Below are 6,938 nucleotides of genomic sequence, written 5' to 3' on the forward strand. Positions count from 1 at the left end.
TGTGTGCCAGAAAAACCAAACAGGAAATCATTCACGTTTATATTAACTAAGATTTAACTCATTAAAAATCCATTTGATTCAATTTTATTTTAATTAGCCTTGTGGTATTATTTATCTTTAGTAGAGATTAAATAGGGCTGGTTATTTTTCTCTGGAAAAGAAAACTTACATCAACTTTGTGGTGCTTAAACATAAAAATAACAAAACATTAATAAAAAAGATTTAAATGCAATCTATCTTTTTATATAGCTCAGTAAATCAAATGAGATGGACTGCGTTGCCAGCAATTGATAGAAATTCACTCTCTATTCATAATCAACAATATTTATGGAGTGCCCAGAATTTTGCATTTCCCAGAAGTGTATAGGACAATAGCAGTGTTTATATTTATTTTCCTGTAATTCTTTCACATCTTCTTTCTTTAAGGCATGTAATCATTCTAGGAAGGATATGAGATTTTCACAGCTGTTCCGTTCAACACACACACACACACACACAATACCTAGGAGCAAAATTCAGGGTTTTTTTTTCCAAAATTCAGTTCTGTAACACAGGCATAAAAGTATATCTTACATATTTTAGAAATTGAAGAATTCTGCACTGATATTCTCAATCAGTAGGTGCTTCTTACCTCAGCAGCCTATTAGCTCTTTTCATCACTGCCTTGAAACTGAAGGAAAATCAGAAGAAAAAATGGCATTCTGCTCCTCTAATAGTATTTAGAATTGCCATTAATGGGGAAAGATATTTGAGAAAGTTGTCTTCTACTGTTCTTCTTTTCTCTAATATGTGAGATTAAGTGAGTTTGAGTGTGTGTGTGTGTGTGCACACAACGTGTGTATCACCATGAGGGAAAGAAGTCAGGAGGAGTCATTCCTACAGCACAAGACTCAGAATCAGTCTTCTTTGTGAAGGGCTTGAACTTTGGACTAAAGTATAAATCAATATTGAACAAAAATAATCGAAATCCAAGAAGTGAAGTAATTTTGCAAAACCACTTCTCTGCTCTAAATAAGCTTTTAAGTCCCACTGCCAAAAGAAATTTACTCCAGAGCATTTGTAGTACTATACAGATGAAGAGATGTCAGTTACTCTTAAAAAACCACAAACTTTCAGAAGAATGGAGCCAGAGAAAAATTTTAATTCATAGGAAAAATAAAAAGAGGGGTTCTGAAAAGAAACAAGCCAATGAGATTTGCTGCTAATTCTAGATAAGATTTTATTTGTTTTTTTACTATGGTAAGAATACTTACTATGAAATTTATCATCTTAACACAGTGTTGTGCTGCCAATCTTTAGAATGTATTCATCTCGTATAACTAAGATTTTATTTTATTTTATTTTATTTAGATTTATGTATTTATTTTAGAGAGAGAGAGTGGGGGGAGGCTCAGAGGGAGAGGAAGAGAGAATCTCAAGCAGACTCCCCACTGAGTGCAGAGCCCGATGCTGGATGCAGTCCCGCGGTCTTGAGATCATGACCTGACCTGAAATCAACTGTCAGACGCTTAACCGATGGAGCCACTCAGGAGCCCCTGAAACTAAGATTTTAAAAAGAATTTGTAAAATTATGAATTGTGAGCACTTTGAAAGCAGTAAAATTCATGAGGACCAAAGAATGTATTCACTAGGAGTAAGTAACTTCAAAGAGGCTTTTACCTCTTTTTGTCAAGGTTTCAGATTATTACATGAAAGAACTATGGTAAAAACAGTGTATCAATTTCAGCAAAAGATTTTATATGATTTTTTTACCTAAGGGAGAAGATTTGGTGAATAACCTTTTTTCAGAGAGGTAGATTAGCTTTTATTTACTTAGATTAGATTAGATTAGATTAGCTTTGATTTACTTAGGAAAGAGGCATCTTTGGGCATTATGTAAGGGCTCAGTCTCTGCTGGCTCTTGATTCATTATCAGGGAAATGTTTGTCATATGACTGCCAATCCATATGCTAAATACTTAGATGGTAAAAAGGCCTTTACCATCAAGTATGGGAGACTTGGCCATAATCAGGAAATTACAGTGTTGGGGTGTCTACAGATGAAAGTGGAGGGGATTCAAAGAAAGATCTACAGAAAATGAGCTCCTGAACTGAATTGTTGACTAAAAGCAAAGTTAAGAGTACTTGGAAACTAAGAAGAGTGCTATGGGGAGGGCAATTAGCAAGTATAAAGGAAATAGGGCAAGAGGATTTATGGTTCACTCAGAAAATTACAAGCAAGGCATAAAGCAAGGTGGGGGGGAATGTGGTAAAGATACGAGCCTGGTATTACAATAAGGATTCAGAAGAAAAAGGTACGAGCCTGGTATTATTATAAACTTCTCAACCTGAGAAGTTTATACTTCATCTTAAAAGCTATAAGAAAATATTTAAAAGATGACAAAGATGGTATTTATCAACTTGAAAGATCACTGTAATTGGATGGAAGGGACATGAAGATGGGAAGTAGGAAAATAATAAAGAATGTGCTGCAGTCAGGCATTCAGGTAGGAGTTAGTCATGGCATTGAGGATGAGGGGAAGGAGACATCTTTTAAAAAGAGTATTTGATGATTCATCCAGTAACTGTTGAGCATTTACTATATTTACAGGATTAGGCACTAGGGCTTCAGTGTATCATTGAGTGTCACTGAGTATCCCTGATGCAATTGTTGCCAGTTGATGAGTGCTTGTCAGGTGCCAGGCACTGTGTCAAAGGCACATTCTCATGTTATCTAATTCTATTTTAGTTATGCCAACCTGTGAGGCCCATACTATAATCCTCAGACACGGAGATGAGGGAAGAGGCCCAGAGTTGTAAGGGATTTGTCTAAGATCACCAGCGATATAGAGATGAGGCAAATCTGGCCCCAAAGACTCCATCTTTTTTTTAATCACTGAGGAAAGTTTGAGAGATGCTAACACAAAGACTTTACCAATCAGGTTTTCAGTCAATGAAAGGGAATCCGGATATTCCATTTAGTTTAAATAGACAGATAACAAATTGGTTTAAAAGGTAACTAAGGAGCACAGAGGACAGAAAATGAATGGCAAGCAGTCTAGAGATTAGTCAGAATTGCAAAGAACTTTCACCACTCCTAGAACTATAAAGATAAGAGGGACCCTTAGCCACAGCTGAACCCTTAGCCACAGCTGAGGAGTCAGGACTATACCACCTGAAGCTGGAACTGCAAAGCAGTAGTAGCCATTTTTAAAGACAAAGAAGGAGGTATATCTCCCCTGGTTTCTCCCAGTCTTCTAACTGTCCTCCAGTCCTTGTCCCACCAATGTCTTCCAGTGGCTGAACCATGCCAGAGCAGAAGCAAGCTGGTAAGAAAAACACAGAAAAGGAGTATATAGCATTGCCCCTCCACCCACCCAAGACAGACACGTGTGTGCTGCTTCTTGGAGTTCGACCTTTATCCATGGGTGTTTCAGAATGTATTAATTTTCCTAAAACAGTGAAAAGTAGGTTAAGATTTTTGTTTTATGAGAGACTATGGACTATGAGAAACAAACTGAAGACTTCAGAGGGGAGGGGGTGGGGGAATGGGATAGACTGGTGATGGGTAGTAAGGAGGGCACGTATTGCATGGTACACTGGGTGTTATACGCAACTAATGAAGCATCAAACTTTACATCGGAATCTGGGGATGTACTGTATGGTGATTAACATAATATAATAAAATAAAATTAAAAAAAAAAAGATTTCTGTTTTAGATAGATCACGTCCCGTTGCAGCATGGGTAAAGGAATTGGAGAGAGCCAGACTGAAACCAGAGAAGCCAGCTAGAAGACTTTTGCATTAGTTCAGAAAAGACAGAGAAATTGGATGCTGTGGGACATCGTTAACCCAGAAAGGGGACAGGGGAGCAGGAGCAGATTAGGATGAGGAGAGAAGGTCATTGATTTGGAAAATACTAAATGTAAAGCGTTCCAGAGGAGTACTGGAGAGTAGAGAATCTGTGGCTTGAGTTGTCAGAAGGAACATTTGTCTTTGAAAACCATTGGTTAATATAGCTAGTAGTTAAAGCCATGGGTGTGGTTGAGACAAGTTAGCAGGAAAAGAGGATTATATATAATGTCAAGATGTCCCCAGAATTATATCATCAATTCTAACTAGTGTGAGGAAAATCAAGTAATAAACCTCTCTGTAACATTTTATAAAAATACAGCTTATATGGATCAATGGGCATAAAGCAATGGAGGTGAGCTAAGTGGTCTGTGAAGGGTTCTCTTTTGTCCATTTAGTGCCACTAATGTGCAGTGAGCCAAATAAAAGCAGGAAGCTCAAAGAAACTGGATAAATCTCAACCTTTTAAAACAGATAACAGGGTAGCTATCAAATGGGAAGAGTGCATGAAATATCTATTCTAAAAAATAAAGTCCCCTCTGAAATTTCAGATTTTACTGTTACTCAACAGATTTGTATTTCTTTATATAAATTAAGTAATACCTGTACTTTGTCCTTTAGATAATGAACACGTTCTATAGATATGTTTTAATTCATACCTTGATAGAATCAGTTAATACAAATCAAGAATTTATCTATCAAAGAAATTATATATATAAAACATGTGTTAATATATGTGCATCTGAGTATACACCATTAAAGAAGTTTGCCTAGAAAAATAATAGGTACTGATTTGAAATGCCTCACAATAATCTGAAGCAGATATGTGATATATGCAAGAAGTTATAAAGGAAACATTTCTCAGTTCAAAACACTAAATATCTCATACAAGTAACACCTGAAAATTACTGAAAAAAATGTAGAAAGCTGTATAATTGTAATCACAATAGTAAAAACCAGAAATTTATCTGATTACTTGATGAATCACAGAACATTTTAAAAATAACTGGGAAATCATCGGCCGAAGAAAACACCCTTTTCCATTGGAACAATTTTAAAATACGTGAATATGCAAGTTATTTATACACACTACCCATACATATATTTTAAGAACTACTCAATATCTTAAAAGCAATCACAAAATCAGTCTTAAACTTAATCCTCATCTGCATTTTAATGATTTCAAAATATAGCCACATTATAGGGTTTGAGGTTGCATATTGCTACATTACTAGTTTCATAGCATTGTGGCTTTCCATCTTGGTAGCAATAAATTCTAGTAAACAGAGACATTAACAGCGTTTTTATAGGGTCAAATGGAGCTATGGCATTAGAAGTGTGGTGCTAAGTAAAATTTGAAGGCTACTATGTTATACTCAACTATTTATTAAGGCATTAAAATCAGGTCTTCTCAGGGATATTTGAATGTTTTTCATGATCTTTTCTCCCCTTGAAAATTCTAGCTTTTATGTGACAATTTGGGGCGGGGGGAAGATTACCTAAGGTTTCACAAAGTTTTGAAGTTCTCATTAAAATATGAGCTTTTTTTATAAAAGAATATGGCACTCTAGATAAAAGTAATAAAACTAGGTGATGAGTCAAACTGCTCATGATGATATTTGGAAATATCTGTGTTATGTTAATAATCTGAATAAAGGTAATAATGATTTTGAATTCTGTCATAACATATGAGCATCTTTGATCAGTACAATTCAGCAAAACTAGGATTCCCTAGTTCTCCAATAATGTGTTAAAGATTAGTTTTGCCTTAATAATATGAAATACCAATATAACATTACACTATAAAACCATCCATCTTTAGTTCAGAAAATTATTCTCTACTCACCTATGCTTCTTTTTAGGTTGCAAAAACATAGTAAGTTGTATTACACATGTATCATTTTATGTGAGCATAAAAAATGAAAAAGCTATATAAATTTAAACTTTCTATTTTGACTTTGAGTGCATGAAAATAACATTCCTTGAAATAATAGATTACATAATTATATCCTGAATATCTAACAGTATCAGTTAGGTTTTAACATAATTTGGAAAGATACTAGTGTTGAAAACAAATCTGGTTCTGTATCACCAGTAATATGGAAGATTATTTTAGTTGTTTGTAGGCAAACATGTTTTATGTAAGCAAAATGTGTTTATGTTAATAAAAATTAGATAAAAGAGTCAAGTGCTAGCATTAGCAGCACCCATACTAAAAAATTGGAACAATACAGAGAAGATCCTGCACAAGGATGACATGCAAATTCATGAAGCATTCCATATTTTAAAAAAAGAAAAAAAAAAGTAAAAGTCAATTTTTATACATGTGATGTCATAGCCACTATTATTTGGGTTAGAATATAAGTTTTGGAAACTGAGTTGACTTAAAATAATACTAAATAGTAGCAAAAATGTCACATAGGATAAAAATCTTGCAAGTGATATGTGAATAACTGATACTGGAGAAGCATGGATGTAGTTTACTCCTTCTGCAATATTATAAAAGAAACTGAGGTCCAGAGAAATTAGCAGATTCACACAATTTGAAAAAACTCTTAAGTACAAGAGCAAGTCAGAATACCTGCCTCCTTGTACCAGTACCTTCTCCCATACTAGGATGAACCACCTCCCCCTACCACTCCCTTGATAATTGCATTAATTGGGATAGACTTGAGTGTACAAATTATGACTGCACTCGTATAACTAACTCTTTTAAGAAAATTTCAGACAACCCTTTAAGCCATCAACTCAAAACAAAACTGCCCATAGGTACATACCCTAGCACTTTCTAAAAACAGAAGGAATGACACTTTGTCTTAAATCACCTGCGTAGTTTTTTGTTATGAGCATGAGTGTTCATATTTCACTCAATTCTGACAAAATTGTTCTTGTATAAATTTTCTTAATAAATTAAAGTTTTAAATAAACACTTATTTAAAATCTGACCCCCCCCCATCTTTTTATCTCTTTTGTTCTGGTAACTTTGTATGCCATTCCATACATAAATATTTCAAATAATGGTCAACTTAAATGCACTTTATATACACTTATTTTTTAAATGTATTACTTAAGCATAGTGATTTAGGTTGTGCTTACATTATTGATAGG

The 6,938-nt window shown here is 34.5% G+C and overlaps 1 pseudogene; it reads left to right on the forward strand.

The window, feature by feature from the left end:
• The first annotated feature begins 6,018 nt into the window (after positions 1 to 6,018).
• On the forward strand, positions 6,019 to 6,117 carry LOC117795485 (annotated as a pseudogene).
• The last annotated feature ends 821 nt before the right edge of the window (positions 6,118 to 6,938 follow it).

Source organism: Ailuropoda melanoleuca, chromosome 1 (assembly GCF_002007445.2).
Source record: "Ailuropoda melanoleuca isolate Jingjing chromosome 1, ASM200744v2, whole genome shotgun sequence".
NCBI lineage: Eukaryota > Metazoa > Chordata > Mammalia > Carnivora > Ursidae > Ailuropoda > Ailuropoda melanoleuca.